The 22,996-nt window shown below is 39.8% G+C and overlaps 1 protein-coding gene across 1 annotated transcript in view; it reads right to left on the bottom strand.

The window, feature by feature from the left end:
• Positions 1–15,114, bottom strand: part of LOC119520433 (zinc finger protein 596-like) — a 40,081-nt gene extending 24,967 nt beyond the window's left edge. The window contains exon 1 of the mRNA XM_037818295.1: positions 14,933–15,114. The gene's annotated coding sequence lies outside the window, so the exon portion shown is untranslated. The remainder of the gene's footprint in view (positions 1–14,932) is intronic.
• Between the last annotated feature and the right edge of the window lie 7,882 nt (positions 15,115–22,996).

Genomic DNA, 22,996 nt, shown 5'->3' with positions numbered 1-22,996 from the left:
CGCGCTTGAAACAGGCGTTCTAGCAAAGATTTAACAATGACTAATCCCACCAATAGTCCCACCATCAAGAGAATCCAATTAGTCAAATTGGGCCAAGAGAACCAAGAGGTGACTTGGTCCCACAGATTTTTTACAGTCTCGCCCAGTGTGGAAAGGTCGAAACTAACAGGCTTCAATTTCCTAATGTTCTCAAGTCCCTGAAGGCCGGAGGCTTGGTCCAATGGCCCAGGCCGTATATTCGTTGGCGTTTCTGACAGCTGCTCCCCGGCCTCCCCAGGTGATGCCACGGTTCCCACCAGTCTTTCCGGAACCCACACTGGTTGACGTCCTGGTTCCTGGGGAAAAACACAAACAGAGCCTCCGGCCCAGCCGAGCACCGGGTCAGGGCCTTTCCACTGTGACGTGGAGGGAGCGATATGGCCCTTAACAGTCTCCCATATAAGGCCAAGAGGGCAGATTAAGGCTGCCAGAACAAGGAAACCAGGGGGCAAAAGTGGCCACATCATCAAGGAATCGTTGGAGAGAACTTTTCTTAACTGAGATACCCCGCTGCTTCAAAAGGGTCTTTAAGGGGGTTAATAGGGGTGAGCTTTCAGACTGCCCCATGCTTGCAGTCGGCACTATCTCTTAATCACTCGGAGAGCTCTTCCGAGTCCCCGGGGCTACCTGAACGCCCACGGGCCCTAGTCCTCGTATGGAAAGGGGGTGCTTACCTTCTCGCGGTGATCAGTCGCGGAGGTCAAACCACGGATCCCGGGAGCACGTCTCCGTCGGGTCGAGGGGAACGCGAATGAGTTCCCCGTACGGGCCACCACTTGTCCGGCGCTCTCTCCGCCCCGCCTCGAGTCCTCGGTCGGCCGGCGATGGGGACCAGAGAGATAAGGGGAGAGAGGGTGCGGACAACGTCTTACCCGGAGCACTTGTGATCACTCAGGACTCGCGGTGGTAAAGCAGATAAACTTTTAATGGGACTAGGCAATCATCATCTTTACAGGTTCCACCCGGGGCGAGACACCTCGGGGGAGAACAACCTCGATGCGGCCGTCAGGTACGGCTCCTTGTGGGCTGTCTCCCCGAGCTTTGCCCGGGAACTTTCTTATAAACCTTGCGTGTATCCAATGGGCTAACGCCACGCACACAAGCATGATTGGTGAATACAGCGGGTGGTTACATACATCAGAAGCCGGAAGCAGGATGTGGGCGCCATCTTGGCACCACTCGATGGGCGGGGGGACTTTGGAGCAGGTTTACAGCGCATGCGCTATGCCCGTCCCGGGAGACGGCTCTCCACAAATAGGCAGAAAGCCTGAAAATTTACAAATATATGGTGGCTAAATAACACAGTTTGACAACCAGTGGGAAAAGGAAGAAATTAGTAAATACCCTGAGGCAAATGCAAAAGGAAACATAACATATCAAAACTTATGGGATGCAGCAAAGGCAGTGCTGAAAGGGAAATTTATTGCCCTAAATGCTTATATTAGAAGAAATAGAAAAAATTGAGGAATTAACTGTTCACTTGGAGGAATTACAGAAAAAAAACAGCAAACTAACCACAAAGCAAAAGGAAGGAAAGAAATAAACTTTAGAGGGGAAATAAATGAAATTGACAACAGGAAGACAATAGAGAGAATCAATTTCTTTGAGGGAATTATTAAAATTGATGGACCCTTAGCTAGGATAAAAAAAAAGAAAGAGAGCAGATGCAAATAAACCCAATCAGAAATGGGACAGTGGACATTACTGATCTTGCAGAAATAAGGGAGATAATGAGAGGATACTACAAGCAACTATAGGCTAATAAATCTGGCAACTTAAAAGAAGTGGACAACTTCCTAAAAAAGCATGAACAACCAACATTGACTCAAGAAGAAATAGACGGAATGGCATCATCAACATGGCAACATAAACAGCTACTGAAAAGCTCTCCAGAGATTCAACAAAATAAAGGACAATTCTGAATTCTTTGAAACTTTGGAGGAGAGAGAGCCTGCACATGCTGAATTGAAGAAAGAGAAGCAATATCAGGTAGGAATTTTCCAACCCAGACCAGCTGATCCTCTCCCCTCCCTCTCATTCTGTCTTCACGTGGGAAAGGAACAGAAACTTCAGGCAGGACCCCTCCCAGAAGGGACACAGATTTTAAAATCTCACAGCAGTGAAAAACACCCTCACTGTTTGAAGACCCTGTGGAAGGGGAGAACATTTCAAGGCCCAGATCAGTGAGGGGAAAAGAGACTGGGAAACATGGAGAGAGAAATTGTTCCAGCCCTGGGTCTGAAAGCACTTCCCCCATCCATGAGGGAAGCAGCAGCCAGTGGTCAGTTTCCTCAACATGGGTAAAGCTGGAGTGCTCAGTCAGCTGGGGGAGTGCTTTGCCATGGGTGGACCCCCACATGAAGCCTGATTTTGGCTGGCAGAGTGAGGGCATAAGGGTCCCACATTTCTGGCCTGCTGTGCTCAGAAGCAGAGCAGCCTCTGAGGAAGATAAAATTATTGAACATCACCATCTGCCAGACAATAAGAGAAGTGCAAGGACTCTTTCTTAGGAACACAAGAGCTAGAGTCTACATGGCCATCAAAAAGCTGCCAAAAAACAAAGGTGCAGGAAAGGATGGCTTCACATGTGAGGTCTACCAAACATTCAAGGACCAAACCTGCTCAAATTCTTCAAAAAATTTGAAGAAGAAGGAAAGCTACCTAACTCATTCTATGAAGCCAACATCACCCTAACATCAAAGTCAGAAAAAGATACTACAAAAAAAAAAAAAAAAAAGAAAAGAAAAAAGAAAGAAAGAAAATTATACACTGTGATGGATAGGTTCATGTGGCCACATAGGTTTCCTGGGGCCACAGACCTGAGATTTCTGAAACCAGACCAGAGTCTCATTGTGTGAGTAGCAGATTTACAATGTAAACTGAAATCTCAACCTCATGGTGTGTGTGCTGTTAAAGTAAAGGCATTGATTCGAAAAGAATGGGATCCTGAAACTTGGGATGGGGACATATGGACTGATAATAATGGCAGTGGGGACTTTGGAAGCCTGGATTCTGCTGAGTCTTTCTTAGATATGCCTGTAGTAGTCTGTCCTGAGTTAACAGCTTCCCAACATCCAGTCAGTCCAATAGCCTTCATCTCACTGGGACTTGGGAATGTGGTAATGACTTTGACCCCATGTGGAACTTTGATTTTTCTTTGCTGTAAAAATGCCACTTGGTCTGGTGGCGAGTTGAAATCTAAATGTAATCCTAACAATGTTTTTAGTACACTGTAATTACTGGTATTGGAAATTCCCCAAAGAGGGGAAGAAAAATTATATGGTATTTGGGTATTTTTAATTCAATTTATTTGAGATATAGTCACATACCATACAATCATCCAAAGTGTACAATCAACTGTTCACAGTAGTATCATATAGTTGTGCATTCATCATCCCAATCTATTTTTTGAACATTTTCCTTGTACCAAAAAAAATAAATTTAATAAAAAACTCTAAAAAAGGAAAACAAAAGAGACAAAGAAGGACACTATATACTAATAAAAGGTGTAATAATTTGAATGTATTATGTTCTCCAAAATGCCATTATCTTTGATGCAATCTTGTGTGGCACATGTAATACTGTTGACTAGACTGTAATTCCTTGAGTGTTTCCATGGAGATGCAACCCACACAACTGCAGGAGATAACTCTGACTGGACAATTTCCATGGAGCTGTGGCCCTGCCCATTCAGCATGGGCCTTGATTCGTTTACTAGAGCACTATATAAGCTCAGACAGAGGAGCTCACTGCTACACAAGTGAGAGTGACACTTGGGAGAGCAGCTGCAGCTAAGAGAGGACAAAATGTCCCAAGAGCAACATTTTGGAGAAGGTCATTTTGAAACACAACCTGGGAGCAAGCAGATACCAGCCACGTGCCTTCTGAGCTAACAGGTTTTCCAGATGCCAATGGCCATCCTTCAGAGAAAGTACTCTGTTGATGCCTTACCTTGGATACCTTATGGCCTTAAGACTCTAACTTTATAATCACATAAACCTCCTTTATAAAAGCCAATCCATTTCTGCTATTTCACATGCTAGCAGAATTAGCAAACTGGAACAAAAGGTCAATTCATCAAGAAAACATAACAATCATAACTATTCACGCACCAAGTCAGAGTACCCCAAAACACATGTGGCAAACACTGAGAACACAAAGTACAAGGAAATACTCCTACAATAATAGCTGAGATTTCAATACACCACTTTCATCAATGGATATAACATCTAGACAGAGGATCAATAATGAAACAGAGATGCTGAATTGTATGATAAATGAACTAGACTTGACAGACATTTATAGATACCATATGTAGGAAATCCAGAAAAATCTACAGCAAATCTACTAGAATTAGATAATGATGATAGCAAAGTGGCAGATCTCACACTTGTCCTAGTTTGCTAATGCTGCAGAATGCAAAACACCAGAGATGGATTGGCTTTTATAAAAAGGGGGTTTATTTGGCTATAAAGTTACAGTCTTAAGGCCATAAAGTGTCCAAGGTAACACATCAGTAATCGGGTACCTTCACTGGAGGATGGCCAATGGCATCCGGAAAACCTCTGTTAGCTGGGAAGGAACGTGGCTGGCGTCTGCTCCAAAGTTCTGGTTTCAAAATGGCTTCCTCCCAGGACGTTCCTTTCTAGCAAGCTTGCTCCTCTTCAAAATGTCACTCACAGCTGCACTGCGTCCAGTCTCTTTGAGTCAGCATGTTTTATATGGCTCCACTGATCAAGGCCCACCCTGAATGGGTGGGGTCACACCTCCATGGGAGTATCCCGCCACAGTCACCACCCACAGCTGGGTGGGGCACATTCCAAGCAAATCTAACCAGCACCAAAACTTCTGCCCCACACAAGATCACAAAGATAATGGCATTTGGGGGACACAATACACTCAAACCGGCACCACACTACCTGACTTTGAAACATATTACAAAGCTACAGTGGTCAAAACAGCATGGTACTGGCATAACAATAGATATACTGACCAATGGAATTGAATTGAGTGTTCAGAATTAGACCCTCACATCTATGGACAATTGATCTTTGATAAGGCAGTCAAGCCAAAGCCACTGAGACAGAGCAGCCTCTTCAATAGATGGCAATGGGACAACTGGATATCCTTTTCCAAAAGAATGAAAGAAGACTCCTACCTCACAACTTAAACAAAATTTAACTCAAAATGGATCAAAGACATAAACATTAGCACTAAGACCATAAAATTCTTAGAAGAAAATGTAGGACAATATTTTAAAGATCTTGTGAGAGAAGTGGCTTCCTAGACGTTACACCCAAAGCACGAGCAACCAAAGAACAAATAAAAAAATGGGATCTCCTCAGAATTAAACACTTTTGTATCTCAAAGGACCGTGTCAGAAAAGGAAAAAGGTAGCCTATGCAATGGGAGACAATATTTGGAAACCACATATCTGTACTGTTTTTGTATCACTGTTGCAACTTGTAAATTTGAAAAATTTCAAAAGAAAAAGTTAAAAGAAAAAGAACTATACTCTTATGAACATTCATATAATATTTATCTCTTGTATTTAGACATGCATCAGAATTTCTCTAGAGCATTTCTGGGTGAGAATTGCATTTTCATGCACCTAATATTTCTACTAGATAATTAAATGTGTTTTCCACTGCAATTAAACTAACTTTACACACCTTCCAGCAGAGTATAAAAGAGTACCTATTGCTCCACATCCTTGCCAGCACTTCAAAATGTCATACCTTTTAAAATATTTGCCAATACTGTAAATGTAAAATGACATACATTGTGGTTCTAATATATTGAGAGTATCTTTTTATAAGTCTATTGGCCATTCCGATTTCTTTGTCAGTAAAATTCTTGTTATATCTTGTTAAATCCAGCTATCTGTTCAGGACTTCTATAATATTGTTTTCATATATGTGGGTATATTTTCAATGATTAGTAATATTCCATTGGCTGGTTTGTCTATCCACAGAGCTTCATTTGCACCTGTTGTTGCCTCTTCCTGGAAACCTGGTCCTGCAGGTTTTGGCCTGGCTCTATCTTCCCTACATGTATGTCATTGGGCAGAGGGGGCTTCTTAGATAATTGTAATCCAAAGTATTTCTAAACCTCCCATTACTTTTTATCCCTCATCTCCTTATATATTCTTATATCCTTAACCACTACCATATATTTATATAGACTTTGTTGCTCAGATGTGGCCCTCTCTCTCTAGCTAAGCAAACTCGGCAGTTGATCTAACTGCCCTCCCCCATACATGGGACCTGATTACCAGGGGTGTAAATCTCCCTGGCAGTGCAGGATATGACTCCTGGGGATGAATCTGGACCTGGCATCATGGGATAGAGAACATCTTCTTGACCAAAAGGGGGATGTGAAATGCAACGATATAAAGTTTCAGTGGCTGAGAGATTCCAAATGGAGTCAAAAGGTCACTCTGGTGGGCACTCTTATGCACTATATAGACAAATCTTTCAGGTTTTAATGAATTGGAATAGCTAGTAGTAAATACCTGAAACTATCAAACTACAACCCAGTAGCCAAGAATCTTGAAGACAATTGTATACCAATGTAGCTTATGAGGGGTGACAATGTGATTGTGAAAGCCTTCTAGATCATGCTCCCCTTTATACAGTATGGATGGATGAGTAGAAAAATGGGGGCGAAAAACTAAAGGAAAAATAGGGCAGGATGGGGAGATGATTTGCATGTTCTTTTTTCACTCTCATTTTTCTAATCTTATTCTCACTTTTTCTGGTACAAGGAAAATGTTAAAAAAAAATAGACTGGGGTGATGAATGAAAAACTGCATGATGGTAATGTTATCAATTGATTGTATATTTTGGATGACTGTATGGTGTGTGAATAAATCTTAATAAAAAAAGAAAAAAGTCCTATGATTCTGTCTTTTCAATGACAGGTTAAATCTCAGGACGTACTGATAGACATAAATAAAAATTATTTCTTGGCTTCTTGAAAACAGCATATGTAATGTTTTGATATCTCTTATCTAATACTGTAATTACATTATTCTACAATTAATGACTACTTTCAAATATGAATCCCATAGTTAGAAAACAAGAAGAATATATTTCTTCTCTAACATTAAAGAAAGATAGAAACTGAAACACTGTATGACTCCAAAGCCAAGGGACTAAGAAAGATATATTTTTATTTCCTCATTACACCTGGCATTTTTCAGGATGGGTCAATACCCATGGTGGCAACTACTAGCAAACTTCGATAGTACCATAACCAATTAAAATGTCTCTTCTTTGTGACAGTAAGAACCCACTTTATTCTATATGTGCAATTTGGCTTCTTTCTGTCATAAATCTCCTCTTTGGAATGTCAGTTTGAGGACACAGACACCTTTGTTTGAGTTGTCTCATTCCATGGGAAATTTCAGCACCCTGGAATCTCATCCACATGGTACTAACTACTTTTCAATTTTTAGCCCTCAAATTAAAAGTGCACTAGCTACAGATCAATGAAGCACTAGACAAAGGAGGTAAGGTTTTGAAAATGATATAGATAGCAAAACCATTAATGTAAAAAGAATAAAATGGTGAGTTCACAATTGTACTCCAGTAATGTAATGTAATGAAGGCCACGTTCCCACACAAAAGGGAATGGGGATGGGAGCTCAGGCTTCTCTTTCTGAGCAGCAACTAGAGAAGTTATTAGGCAGATTTGCAAAGGTCATCTCATTAAACCTTGCAACAAAATTTCCATTTTAATCATGAAGAAGACGGAGGCTAGTGGGAAGATGGTGGAGTAGGAGCTCCAGGAACGTCCTTCCACAAAATCAATTATTAAACAGGCAGAAAGTCTCTGAAACAATAATTTTTAAGACGCCAGAGGAGAGAAGAACAATGTACAGCAATCAGGGAAGAGCAGATAAATTAAATAAAGAACAGTTAATTGCTGTCAGCATGGTGGCTACAGCTGCCCACCCCCCACCAGGCACCTGTCCATGGCTAGCTTGCTGGTGGCAGTAAGGGACATAAAATTTCTCTTCCCCAAGAACAGAGGTGGGCAAGACTGATCACTGACCATGGCTTTGGATTAGTGAATTTGGATCAGTGAGAGCCTGGCTCTGAGGGCAGCAATTGATTCAATCCACCCTGGACAAAGGCAGTGGCAGCCATTATTTCTAACCTTCTGGAACAGGGGCAGCAGTGGTAGAGATTTAAAGATGTTGCACATCCTCATGCCTACTGGGGAGCTAGCTGAATGGCTGCATTTGCTGGGCAGGCCAGGAAAACTCAGCTATGGGGAGCTGTCAGAGAAGCTCTTTACACCCTTTCTGATCCCCATCCCCAGAGAAATTTGGAGCTGGTCTGCAGCCTTTCTGTGAGCCCCTGGCACTGTTTTTGCTGGGAGAGACTGACTTGAGAAAGTTCTTTCAGGTGTGCCTCCCTCCAAGAATTTTTCCTCCAGGCATAAGTAGCTTGAGACAATGAAAGAATTGTAAAAAAATATATAGAGATATAAAACTAGAGAGACAGACAGTATGGGACTGTCTGGGACAAAGTCCTGCAGGCATCAAATACCTGGGAAAAGGAGGTCTGTCTCCTGGGAAACAGAGGGGACAACCTAACAGGAGAACTCCAAAACAACTAATAACCAAAGCCCAGAATTAAGACAGAGGCTCAGAAAGACAGGAAAAACCCTGCACACTTCATCCATGTTGGGCAGACATTTCTGATAGGGGGGTTGAGACTCAAGAAAATGTGCCTTATCACTAGCTGGTTACAATACCAAGAAACAGGCATGTCAGGCAATAAATCCCCGAGTTAACATTTTTAAACATTAAAATGTACACTAAGCAACAAGAGTACATGACAAAGAAAGAAATAGGAAATGATGGCTCATCCAAACAGAAAGGATAAAAATCAAGAAAATACCAATGAATAAGATGAGAATGTGGATACATGGAACAAAGCCTCAAAAAATAATCTTAAAAATGTTCCAGGAGATGAGGAAAAAACTATAGGATATGAGGAAAACAATGAGAGTCTTAGAAATTTTAAAACAGAACCAAATAGGATGTGGTGGTTTGGGACCGTACGCACACCAGAAAATCATGTTCTTCACGTGAGTCCATTCCTGTGTGTATAAACTTATTGGAAGGAGGTTTTCACGAGGTTACTCCAGTTAAGACATGACCCAGGGTGGGTCTTAATCCTCTTACTGGAGCCCTTTATAAAAGAGTGTAATTCAGACAAAGAGAGAGAAAGTCAGGGAAGCAAGAAGCTGAAAGCAAGAAAACCCAGCAGGGAAGAGAGACACCATCATATGCTACAACGTGCCTTGCCACGTGACAGGGGTCCAGGATCCCCACCAGCCAGCATTCAGGGAGAAAGCATTGCCTTGAGGACTTGATTTGGACACGCTCATGGCCTCAAAACTGTAAGCTTGGAAGCTAATAAATTCCCATTTTTCAATATCTGTTTTCAGCTTCCTGGCAAACTGCCACTGCAAATAACAAAAATCTGGATACAGCTTTTGAATTGCGTGATGACAAGAGACAAGAATTGTGAGGTTCTTGAGAAAAAAGGCCTAGATTGCTTTGAAGAGACTATTGATGGAAATATGAACACTAAGGCTACTTCTGATGAGGCCTTAAATAAAAATGATGAATATGATATCACAAACTATTAGACAGGTGACCCTTGCTTAAAATTCTGCTTTCCAACCAGATGCCTGATGAGGGTGGAGGTAAGAGCATGGCCACCACCTCAATGATTGAAGATACCGGATCCTCCACCCAGTGTCTGGAGGGAGCACGGCTGCTGGGCAAGCACTCGGAAGGGGGGGGCTGCCGCTCCATCTGCCTGGAGTCCAGAGGTCATTCTGGAGGTAAATCTTATGCATTATGTAGTTATCTCTTTTTAGTTCTCAGTGTACCAGAAGAGCTAGAAGGAAATACCTGCAACTGTTGAACTGCAAACCAGTAGCACTGAATCTTAAGGATGATTGTATGACTAGACAGTGTACAGGGTATAACTGTGTGATTGTGATAACCTCGTGGCTCACACTCTCTTTATCCTCTGTATGGACAGGTGAATCAAATAATGGGGACAAAAATTAAATAATACGGAGGGATGAGGGGATGGGATGATTTGGATGTTCATTTTTACTTTTATTCTTATTCTTATTCTTATATATTTTTTGAGAAAGGAAAATGTTCAAAATTATTTGTGGTGATGAATGTACAACTGTATGATGGCACTTTGAACAACTGATCATACACTGTGGAGGACTGTATGGTATGTAAATATATCTTAATAAACTTGAGGGAGAGATTAAGACACTCTCAAACAAAGCTGAGGTAGCTCATCACCACAAATCTGCCCTACAAGCAATGATAAACGGAGCTCTTCAGACTGGCAGGAAAGCACACTAGACTGTCTTCCAAAGTGCTGTAAAGAAATTACGACCTGTTGTCACAGGATAATATCTTTACTGAGGAATCTGATAATGAGGATGTTGACTCCTTTTCTCTATGCTGCTCTCATATACCACCTGATGCTTTCTGTTCTGATAGTGAAGGATCAGTTATTTCTTCTGATCTAGAAGCTTATTTAAAACACTCAAGTACAATTTCCAAGAGATAAAAAGTGGAAAGCACCTGCTATAATAACTGGGACAGATGATTCATATCCTTCAAGTCCTATAATAGAAGTTTGTACTGAAGAAGCTAAACTTTAAAAAAAAAAAAAAAAACTGTGAATATTTTCAAAAAGCAGAAAGGCCCTCTCAACCTTCTTAGAAATAGATAACATGTAACCATCTAGAACTGTGCAGCTGGGGCTGCAGCTGTTACTTTCATCATAGAAAACTTGTAAGTAATGCAGCAATGCTGAATACGGGTCTAACCAAATGTCTATCAACATGATGTAATGGCTAAACTAACTGTAGAATGAAATAAGAAAACTATATTAGTTAGAGACAAGAAATAGCAATCTCTTTTCTAAGTTTCAGATTTCACGTAAGTAAAAAGTAAGTTTTATTGCTTTTACAGAAGTCATATCTTAATTAGTAGAAATATGTACAATAGAGTTTTGCAGTCATTCAAGGCTAAGTCTCTGATAACACCGGATACCCTCCTTTGATCTTGAACCACTCTTAGATCAAGACACTTGTGAATCACTCATGGATCAGGACACTTTGTGGGTCACTCATGTTTCACAACACATCATTTACTGTGCATGGTTTAAATGTCAAAATAGAATATAACTTAATAAAATATACTCTAAATGAAAAAATGCTATAAGTAATCTGCAACTCAGACAAGAGGGGGCTGTGAGTTCATGTCCAGCTGCATCTGCAGGAGCATGGGCTCCCAGCCTTGGTAATGTATCAAATAATTTTCACATTGTAAAGTTGTTTCTCTTACCTTAAGTGCTCCTTTAGTAAAACTGTGTTGACGTTGAATTCTTGCCTGGTGGACTCTTTACTTATAAACTATTGTCTGTCCCTATGATCTTAATTGAGTGGGAGGTTACTTGATGAAGCCCAAACCAATTGAATCACAACCTGAGAAGGCTCAGGCCTTTTCTAATGGAGAGCATAGGTTTGAGGCGAAAACATCTGAACCTGTGAAAATTGGTGCCCAACCTGGGGTTCAAGAAAAGAATAATTTTTATTTTGTGCCTTGGTTAATTTTCCCTAGGAATTTTGGGCACTACCAAATACTTGAAGATTCCAAGTACATTTGGCTTGACTGTGAATCTATTTGCTAACTTTTTTTTTTCACTATTTAGGCCTTTGTTATCCATGCATAGATGTACTTTGCAGTGGATGACTAATTTCTTGGGATGCCTTGCTGTATTTTACAACTTAAAAACTAGATGTATATATTTTATGTTTTTGTTGGCTGCAGTTATTTGACCATGTTTTAAAAATTGTTTTGTGAACATGGATGTTAGTAAAAGCACACCTTAAGTCTGTGCAGGTGCGTGATCTGCCTTGTACTTAGCTGGAGGGCACTTATGAGGGCAATTAATCCCACTCTTTGTGCTGATATTTCCAGTGGGAAAGGCAGTATTTGCTACTGAATATTTTGCTTCCTGTAGGATGACATTCAAGACTGTCCAGCAGTGCTTCCTGTCCCCCTTTTGCTGAATACAGTAAGGGCATGTTGGGAGTTCAAAGTAAACTTTTCATTTCTCATAAGCATTCACAAGTGGTTGCCACTGTCCTCAGGTCAGCAGGCCATTCTCGGGCTACAGTGTCAAACTGCTTTGACAAATAAAACACTGGTCCTATATAAGCTTCCACAAGTAACTTGTAAGTCATGCCCTGTTTTTCATAGAGAGATGTTAAATTTTTTCATGGGACCAGGGGGCCCAAGGCTGGAGTGGATATTAATTTGCCTTTAAACTTTCAAAGGCAATTGTATATTCTCATGTCCATTTTAAAGTTTGTTTTTTTTTTTTTCCATTTCCACTTATGTCCAGATATAGAAGTTTGGCTATCAACCAAATATTTGGTATTGAGAGTTGGGAATAGCTACTTATACCTCAGAATCCTTTCTTTTTGCTTTTTGGCATGGCCACTTGCCAAAGGGTCTACCCTGCAAAACAGTCTCTTCTGGATTTTTATTCCCTGAACATTTCTGCACAAAACTTGCATTTTTAAACATTGTGGTAGCATATTAATTACACTGCTGTCTTAGTTCTGTCAAGTTCTTCTTATTCAAATACAAAGTTTTTGTGAGTATTTATTGGGATTCAATAAATGGCATTCTTTCAAGTTAAAATAAGTATATTCATCAGAAATATGGATGAGAAGAGAATATGGATTAGGTACTGTGGGACATATATTTTCTATCATTGGATTTATAACTCTTAAATTCTGGACAAATTTGTAATTTTGAGTTCCTGGTGTTATTAGTCATTATTCTAAAATCTTTTAATTGGTGGCAAAAATGTTATCTCTTCTCTTCATCTAAGTGGATATTGAAGCATATTTCACAGCTCTTCTTCCTTAGGCATTTGTGGCTTGCCTATATATTTCAATGCAGTTTGTAGGCCTGTTCCTAGAGTCAGAACTTGTAAGTTCATTTCAGACTGGGAGGGGTGGGTAAAGAACTTTGTAAGTCAATTGACCTTTTTCCAATTTGGCATTACTGATGCTGGAAGAAGTCATTAGCAACTTCAGACCTGCCCATAACAAGGACTGATTCCTTTTTAAGTGCAATTAAGTCTCCTGTCTACCAGAAATTTTACAAAGTTCTTACCCACTTGCAATGAGACACAAGGTTCTTTGTGGGTGATCAGGATGGTTTCCCAATGGATGGAAAGTGCCCCTAGACCTCATCACTAAGGTTCACTGTCCTGTCTCCTGTCAGCTGTGGACACTGGATTGCTGGGGTCCCTTGTTTCCCTTTGCATCAAGCTGGGACATTCCCATTTCCAACTTCCCTTCCCCTAGCAATATGCATATACTGGGGGCCCAGCAGTTTCCTTGGAGATGGCAGGGGTTGCCTTTCTCAGACTCCTTTTGCTGATGAAAAGTTTTATTCAGGACTGTTTTTAAGACATTAGCATCCCAGTTAGCTTTATAGGTAATAGCTTTCTTTCCATCCTTTCCTTGAGCTGCATGATGATTACAGAACACTTTAAATGTAATTTTAACCACTGCTGAGATTGGTAACTTAAGTCCACCTTAACTTGCAGTAGTTTCTGATGAATGTCAGGGGCAGTCTGACAAATGAAAGACTGAATTACATTGCATTGATTTATTGGGTCCTCTGGGCTTATATGAGTAAATTTAAGGTAAGCTTCGAATAACTGTTCTCAAAACATGGAAGGATTTTCATCCAGCTGTTAGACAACCTCCTGAATTTTATTAAAGGACAAGACATAACACAAAACAAAATCTTAACCAAACCACAAACAAAATCAAGACCAAGAATCAAAGCCAAGTCCCAGGCAACCAAGTCTCAATGGCTTTATGTGCCACTGAGCACTCCATTTTTTAGTCTCACAATTATGCATGCTTTGTAGTGATCTGATTTTTTTCTGCCAGCTTGTTTATTTGGGTCCCAGTAGGGGTCTACTTGTGGAATACCCAGATTTCCTGGGGCATGAACTGGATTTTCTGATTTATTGTTGGTTAAAGAAATAGCACAATTGAAATAGCATAATTAAGCCCTTTTAAGACTAATTCCCTTTCTTTTGAGATTATAGGACATTTAACAAAGTTTGTATATCAGCCCATTTAGGATTATGCATTACAAAAAAATTAACTTAAACATGCTTTTCATTTTCCTGGGATTCTCTTGATTACTGGGGACCTAGTTCTTCCAGTTGCGTAGATCTGAGGTAGAGAAAGAAGTTAGCTCATACCTTGTGTCTATCTCAGCTGACCCTTGTAGGAAAAGACACTGTCCCTGCCTGTGTCCTCCAGAGGTAGAGACACCCTGCCTGAAGTTCATGTCACTCATGATATGGAGCGGTAAGTCCATTTTGAGGACATTCATAGGGATGAGGGGCTTGTTCTTAGCTTTCTCACAAGGTGGCAGAGGGAGAGGAAGAGGAGGGAGTGGTCAAGTTGTAGGCTCTGGTGGGGAGAGAAATGGAAGTGCAAAATCTGCAAACGCAAGCAGGAAGGGGAATGGGAGCGCGGGACCCACAAGAAATGGGCCTAGAAATCCACCCCACCGATGCCTGTGACTGCACCCTCCAAAAACATCTTTGGCTTAAATTTATGTGCCAGTGAGCGCCCAAACCGTGTGGTCTCCCGCTTACAGCTCCAGCAGTTTGTGTGTCACTGAAAAAGAAACAAACAGTCCACAAACAAACAGAAGACAAGACCAAGAACCAGAGAAACAAGGCCAAGGCTTATACAAGCACATGAGTCGTCCGCACTCACTCACCAAACCTCTTTTCCTCTGCAGCAGCAGCTGCTGGGGTGCTGGAAACCGGGGGCAAGAAACTCTCTGTCCAGCTCTCGGAGGAAAGTCTCTCCGTCGGCCGCGGAGCTGAGACGACAATGTCCCACCTCGGGGGTCCAGGAACCCACAGAGCAGCACGTCTTTCAGACCTTGTGTCCCAGGCTCGGCGTCAAAACTGTGGAAGAAGCACTTCCGGGATCTGGGATCGTCGCTCGGCGCAGCCTCATGACGTCACAGCGCGCCAGGCTGAAGAGGAAAAGCGGCTTAATTTACCCTGGTGGGAGGACAGGGGAAGGTTTTCCAAATCAGTCTCCTCCAACTGATTCTTCAGTTTGCTAAACGCATTAGAGACAGGGCTAATCATCTTCCTTAACATGTCACAGGAGAATTTCAGTATTTTATCGTACTTTTTTTAGGATTTACACTGGGAAAGTCTCCTTGCAGTCTAGAGAGACAGCGGAAAGGCTGATTCATATTTGGAAGATATAAGACAATAGATTTTAATTATTTAGGTTTTTGTGCAGACTGATAGTTACATATGGCTGCAGACCTTATTTACATCTTGCTCCTTTGTGAAACTAAAAGTTTTCACCACCTGCCTGCTTTCCGTTTTAACTTTACATTTAAAAGATGCTTTCTGGTGACATTTTAGGGTGACTTTACAATTTCCTGCTTGCTTACAGTTTTAGATTGTATTAAAAAGGTTACTGCTACAGAATGGTGCCAGACTTGGTTTAGCACTCTGCTCTTTCTGTCTCAGAATTCCTGTAGTTGTACCTTTGAATTTTTTGTAAATGCGATGAGATAATGGAGGGTGCATGTGAGCAGAGGAGTTTTTTACAATACACACTTCTCCTTGCCTGCATCACATATAGCATTTGTGTATAGTGTTCATGATGCCTCATGAGTACAGAATTCTGGCAGACCTAAGAGGTCAGTGAGACTGAAAGCAAGTACAGGGCAGGTGTTCACATCAACAGCTGAATAACTGTGGACATTGACACCTGGGAGGCCATGATTTCCATTTGCACCAGAACTTGCTTAAAATTCAAAAGGAAGACTATGGCATTCTAAGGAACACAGATGACCAAGGAACCCTATCATACCCTTTCTTATTAATTATTTCCTTGCATTAGGCAACCACTTATGCTGAAATTGATCACATGGAAGGACAGGGGAAGATGGGGCAACTCATAGCTCCTTTCCCTTTTGGTCCTTCCTTACTCATAATTGAGCTATAGGTAGAGTGTCTGTAGAACGTGCACAATGTATCAAGAAGTACAGTTAATTTTTTTTGCAATATTTCCATCCTTCCGGTAAGAACAAAATACATATGTATGTTTGAGCAATGAAAAATGAATTATGTAATTTGTGAGTCCTTATGCAAGTTTAATACTCTGATATTTGCATTTAAGACTAGCATTGCCCAATATAAAGAAGGACAGTAAAATCCATGCTAATAATTAAATTTTTTTAATTTTTCTTTATTTAGAAAGAAATCATATAGCAAATAATAATTGTGAGAGAGACTGCAGAATAAACGCAATAGCTTTATATTTTAGTATCTTTAATCACACTTTTCTCCTGCTTTTTTATGTGGTGCCTCACATTTTTTATTTTGAACTGGGTTCTGCAAATTGTGTAGCCAGCCCTGCCTCCCTACCACAGTAATTGGTTCAAAATGGGCATGTGATTTATTCCAGGCCAAGGAGACTGAGACCATGACGCATTTTTTTCTGGAGCAAGGAAACACAGAAGCCTCCTCCACTGTAAACTGAGAGTCTATGTATCAGAAGCTGCTGGTGATCATTTGCTGCCTGAATATGAAAACAACCCAGATTCCAGCTAAGCTCAGAGATGGAGAAAGTTTCCTGATAGCATCATCTGAGCACCTGAGACCAGCCAGGCCTAACCATAATATGTTCCATTTTTACCCAAAACAGTTGGGATCAAGTTTCTATTATTCACACCAAAACATTCCTGCTATTATAATCCCCTTGCCCAAAGATATTTTCTCTGTCCCTGCCCCCTTTGCCTACATAATAGAAGTGATCCTGAGGAGTTTTGCATTCATGTCAGACCACTTTTTCCACTATGCAAACTGCATACTCAACATATTCTGGCCACCCTAATCTTCTCCTGGCTGTACCTTCTTATCTGTGACTTACTTTCACAACCCCATTCTCTACCTAGAGACCCTATATCCACATCCCATGCTTCACTGGTTTCGTTTCTCTCTCTTAGAGATAATTTTTTTATTCTCTCTAACATAATTTCCACTCAAACACATGCAACACACACAAGCAAGTCTCAGAAATTTTAAAAATTTGGGATAAAGATTAACATTAACACAGCTTGAATTATTATAATTTAAAAAAATCCATTTGACAGTGCTCTCAGATAAGTAGCTCCCTTCAGACCCTGAAAGATTTAAAGGCAATTTAATTACCTAGTGAGCCATAATGTGAAATAATATTAAATGGAATGAATGCACAGAGTTGGCAATAGAAAAAAATGCAGAAACAAAACAACTGCTTACTTTCGGTTAAAAAAAAAAAAAAAAGTGAAAGGTGAAGGAAGAAAAACCTCTTTTTAAAGGTGTGTAAACTAAACAAAACCAAACAGAACATACATACTAAATGAATGGTTTGTATCTTTCCCCCTTATAGTACAGGGGAAAAAAATATAAATGATGTTAAGTATTTCCCCCAAAGTCAGAGTCAAGAAAGAGCAGAGCAAGGGTTTGGATCAGGCTGAGTCTTGAGGAGACCAGGGTTCTCTTTGTTACTCCCTCATATTTGTTTCTTTTTTTTTCTAACCTCCCTGTGAGTTCCTCTATTAAAATGAATCTCGGCTCTATCATGTAGATTAACGGAAGGGTCATTATTCTAAAATATGCAAGAGGTGTGAAGTACAAGGCTTACATTTTGATTTTACTATTATCACCACCTGTTTATCAGTTAACTTAAAAAGGAATGATGAGGAAGTTCACAGGGTTATATCTGTGGGTGAGTCTGTTCATTAGGCAATATCTGACTTTTTGAGGGCTCTTTGACTCAACCCAGCTGTAAGATGTAACTGGCTCTTATAGGACTAAATACATACAATGTGAGGGGAAGACTCAATAAATTCTAGATTTTGAAACTCTATTTGGCATGAATCAGCTGGAGGACAGGACATTTTAAATCCTGCACACAAAGGAACAGATAGGGAAAATAATGGAAAAATATGAGCAGGGTCTCAGGGAACTGAATGATGACATGAAACACATGCATATACATGTTATAGGTGTCCCAGAAGGAGAAGAGAAGAGAAAAGTGGCAGAAAGAATAATAGAGGAATTAACCAATGAAAATTTCCCAACTCTTGTGAAACACATAAAATTACAGGTCCAAGAAGAACAGTGTACCCCTAACAGAATTGATCCAAATAGACCTACTCCAAGACAGTTATCAGATTTTCAAATGTCAAAGACAAAGAGAGAATTCTGAAAGGAGCAAGAGAAAAGCAATCCATCCCATACAAGGGAAACTCAAAAAGACTAAGGGCAGATCTCTCAGCATAAACCATGGAGGCTAGATGGCACTGGTATGATACATTCAAGATAGTGAAAGAGAAAAGCTGCCAACCAAGAATCCTATATCTGGGGAAGCTGTCCTTCAAAAATGAGGGAGAGTTTAAAACATTTACAGATAAACAGGCTCTGAGAGAGTTCATGAACAAGAGACCTCCTCTACAGGGAATACAAAAATGAGTGCTACTGACAGGAAAAGACAGGAGAAAGCATTTTGGAGAAGAGTGTAGAAATGAAGATATCAGGAGATAGAGGTTAGTGATTGGGCATTTGATGTTGAAGGAGTATAGAATATCGTGGAGGATTGATTGTGTAGATCCAGAAATGGATAACACAATATGCTGTGGTGGTAGCCCACTGTTGCAGGTACACTGATAAAAGATGACTGTGAGCATATCTGAAAGAGGAGGTTAGGGGTATGTATGACACCAGATGGAAAGACAGAAGATAAAGACTGGGACTATATAACTTAGTGAAATGTAGAGTGCTCAATGAGTATGATTAAATGTACATATAGAATAATGTTTTTGCATGAGGGAAGAGGAAGAAGGAATGAAGTTGTGAGGCATGCAATTAGATAAATGGACCATGAAGACAGTAGGTTGAGTGAATAAGCCAGACATGAAAAGGCAACCATTTTAGTGCCTCACTAATGTGGACTAATAATAATGTGCAAACTCTGAGAATTGAATCTGGGAGCATGGGGATGAGGGGAGGGCTTCTATAAGGGTTCCCAGACTGTGAGCTCCTACAGTAGTCACTTGTATTCATGAGTTGTAACAGTTATTTCTAAAGTATGAGATTCTGAACTGTTTCTGTGAGACATGGTCAGACCCTGGAGCTTCAGATTTCTGTGTGGTACCTTGGATTCACAGACTTTGGCAGCTGTGAGTGTCAGCATTGCCCCAAAGAATCAACTGTTAAAGACACTGAAAAACAGATCAGACCTTGATTGGAGACATGAATGAAATGGACATTGTTAAGATTGGGGTAGATTGGACTGAAGGGCAGAGGATATTAACTTTGTGTTAAAATGTGGCTTCTGTGTGGGACCAATGGAAGAGATGTTTATTTGGTGCAAAATATACATTTTCTGTAGCACACTATATAACTTGTATGGTCAGTACCACTGTAATTACATGGAACCTTGACTAGAAAGTGAGATCTCATTGGTTTGTACTGGTTAGCATGAAGCCCTCATGTAACCCACAGTAATTTGGGCAGAGAATAAAAGTATTTGCAAAACCCACTTGAAGGACAAGGGAAAAATGCAGAAATATTAAACCTTTCCAACTGGGGAATTCCTGCTATCCTCACAAGCATTGGTGACTACCAGCTTGGTGGATTAATACCTTGATTTGGGGGTTTGCCCTTAAGCAGCTTGTTACTGCAAAGGAGAGGCTAAGCCTATTCATAATTGTGCCTGGGAGTCACCCCCAGATTGTCTCTTTTGTTGCTCAGATGTGGCCCCTCTCTCTAACCCAACTTGGCAGGTGAGCTCACTTTCCTCCACCCTACATGGGACATGACCTCCATGGTTACGTATCTACCTGATGATGTGGGTAGTGACTCCTAGGCATGACCCTGGATCCTGCATCATGGGGTTAAGAAAGCCTTCTGGACAAAAAGGGGGAAGAGAAATGAAACAAGATAAAGTTTCATTAGCTGAGAGATTTCAAGTAGAGTTGAGAGGTCATTCTGGAAATAACTCTTATGCATGATATAAATATCCCACTTTAGTTTTTAGTTCATCAGAATAGTTAGAAGGAAATATATAAAACTGTTCAACTGCAATCCAGTATTCTTGATTCTTGAAAATGAGCATATAACTATGTGGCTTATATGGTGTAACTGTGTGATTGTGAAAACCTATGTCTTATACTCCCTTTATCCAGTGTACAGAGAGATGAGTAGAAAAATGGGAACAAAATTTAAATGACTAATATGGGGAAGGAGGGGTAAGGGATGTTTTGAGTGTTCTTTTTACTTTTATTTTTACTCCTATTTTTATTTTTTTGAGTAATGGAAATGTTCAAAAATTGATTGTGGTGATGCTTGCACAAATATATGATGATAAATGAACAACTGTTTTATACTTTGGATGACTGTGTGGTATGTGAATATATTTCAATTAAAAATGGTAATAAAAAAAGTTCATGCAACATAATGAAGTGAGGTTCGTCCCAGGAATGCAAACTTGGTTCAACATGAAAAAATCAATCAATGTTATATAACACCTTAACAAATCAAAATGGAATGATCAAATGATCATCACAATACATGCTGAAAAAACACTCAAAAAATTCAGCATCATTTTTTGATATAAACACTTCAAAGTGTAGGAATTGAAGGAAACTTTCTCAATATGATAAAGGGCAAATATGAAAAACCCACAGCCAACATAATCCTCAAGACTGGGAGACAGAAAGTCTTCCCTCTATGACTGGGAAAAAGACAAGATTCCCATGGTCATTAATATTACTCAACATTGTGCTAGAAGTTCTAGTCAGAGCAATCCAGCAAGAAAAAGAAATAAAAGGCATACAAATTGGAAAGGAAGCAGAAAACTCTATTTGTACATTATATGATCATATATTTGGATAATCCTTAGTAATTGATGACACAGCTACTTGAGCTAATAAACAAATTCAGAAAAATGGTGGGACACAAGATTAACGAATGTAAGTCAATAATATTCCTATACACTAGAAATGACCTAAATGAAAAGAAAGTCAAGAAAAGTATTGCATTCATAATAGCAACAATAACAAAAAATCAGGAACTTAGGAATAAATTTAACCAAGGTTGTAAAAGACCTCTACATGGAAAATTATTTAACTTTACTAAACAAAACAAATTGAAACAAAAAAAGAGGACCTTAAGAGTTGGAAAGATATCCTGTGTTCATGGATACAAAGGCTAAATATTGTTAAGATGTCAATCCTACCCAAACTGATCTACAGATTCAATGCATTTCAAATCCAAATTCCAACAATCTACATTGCAGATTTGGAAAAGTTAGTTATCAAAATTATTTGGAAGGAGAAGGGGCCTCAAATGGCTAAAAACATTCTAAAAAATGAAAACTAAGGGGTGGTACTTACACTTCCAGACTTTGAAGCATACTATAAAGCCACAGTAGTCAAACAACATGGTATTGGCACAAAGATAGTCATATTAATCTATGTAATTGAATTGAGAATTCAGAAATAGAAACTCAGATCTAGAGTTGACTGATTTTTTTATAAGGCTCCCAAATCCACTGAACAGGGACAGAACAGTCTCATCAACAAATGGGGATGGGAGAGCTGGATATCCATATCCAAAAAATGAAAGCGGACCAATACCCCCTATACAAAAATTAACTCAAAGTGGATCAAAGACCTCAGTATAAGAGACAGTACCATAAAACTCCTAGAAGATAATGTAGGGAAACAACTTCAAGACCTAGTATTTGGAGGTAGCTATTTAGACCTTATACCCAAAGCACAAGCAAAGGAAGAAAAAATAGATAAATGGGAACTTCTCAAAATCAAAAGTTTCTGTACATCAATGGAATTTGACAAAAAGGTGAAGAGGCAACAAATACAGTGGGAGAAAACATTTGGAAACCATGTATCTGATCCAAGACTGTTATGCATATATAAAGAAATCCAAAAACTCAATGACAATAGTAAAAACAGCCCAATTATAAAATAGGTTAAATATATGAAAAGAAATTTCTCTGAAGAGGAAATACAAATTGCTAAAAAACACATGAAAAAAATGTTCATCTTCTCTAGCTATTAGGGAAATGCAAATCAAGACCACAAAGAGATATCATCTCACACCAGTTAGAACGGCTGTCATTAAACAAAGCAGAAACTACAAATGCTGGAGAGGATGTGGAGAAATTGGAGCTTTTATTCATTGCTGGTGGGACTGTAAAGAGGTGGAGCCACTCTGGAGGATAGTCTGGTGGTTCCTTAGAAAACTAGATATTGAGTTACCCTAATGATGCAGAAATTTCACTTCTTGGTATATACCCAGAAGATATGAAGGCAGTGATGTGAACACGTATTTGCACACTGATGTTCATAGTGGCATTCTTCACAATTGCCAAGAGATGGAAACAATCCAAGTGTCCTTCAACAGATGAGTGGATAAATAAAGTGTACACACATATGATGGAATTCTATGCAACAGTAATACGGAATTAGGTCTTGAAACATATGACAACATGGACAAACCTGGAAGATACAATGCATAGTGAAATAAGCCAGACACAAAAGGAGAGATATTGTATGTTGCCACTGAGAACTCCATTAAAAATGAAAATAAGTGTATTATAATGTATAATATATGGAACCTAGAGATAGGAAGAAGCCAGTGAAGGAGGAATGATAATCTAATATGTGGAGATATGATAATGAAGGTGAACTTAATGGTTTGGGAATGTTCAGGTGTGATTATGGTTCATTAATGGGATTATA

Source organism: Choloepus didactylus, chromosome 25 (assembly GCF_015220235.1).
Source record: "Choloepus didactylus isolate mChoDid1 chromosome 25, mChoDid1.pri, whole genome shotgun sequence".
In the NCBI taxonomy this organism is placed as follows: domain Eukaryota; kingdom Metazoa; phylum Chordata; class Mammalia; order Pilosa; family Megalonychidae; genus Choloepus; species Choloepus didactylus.
This window is presented reverse-complemented; position numbering and strand designations above follow the sequence as displayed.